Source organism: Triticum dicoccoides, chromosome 4A, assembly GCF_002162155.2.
Source record: "Triticum dicoccoides isolate Atlit2015 ecotype Zavitan chromosome 4A, WEW_v2.0, whole genome shotgun sequence".
Lineage (NCBI taxonomy): Eukaryota > Viridiplantae > Streptophyta > Magnoliopsida > Poales > Poaceae > Triticum > Triticum dicoccoides.
In genome coordinates, this window is record NC_041386.1 from 707,783,680 (window position 1) to 707,784,100 (window position 421).

Sequence of the window (421 nt, forward strand, 5' to 3'; positions counted from 1 at the left end):
AGGTTTTTTTCGCTTTTCAGATGTTGCCTAACTTGCCCTAGGCTTTGGAGAGAATATTTTGTCGAAGTTCAATTGTTCTTCTGGAAACAAAAAAGTGTGCTTCCGCGAGAAACATAGTTTGTGCTTAAAAAAAGTGAAAATCATAGCTGTGCTTTTGGGCTCTGGTTTATTTTTGACATTATTTTTTTATTGTCGGTTTTGATGGTTTTGATTTTTGTTTTGTTTTTACCATTTTTCGTTATTTTGGTCCTATTTTTTGCATTTTTCCTAGAGAATATTCATTGAAACCTATTAGCATGAGATTTAGTTCCAAAAATCTCGACGCGAAAAATCTAACAATGAAAACGGTTCGGTATTTGGACTCATGGTTCAAAAGATAAAACTTTTTTTAATGAATGGATGTACGAAAAAAGGGGAAAAA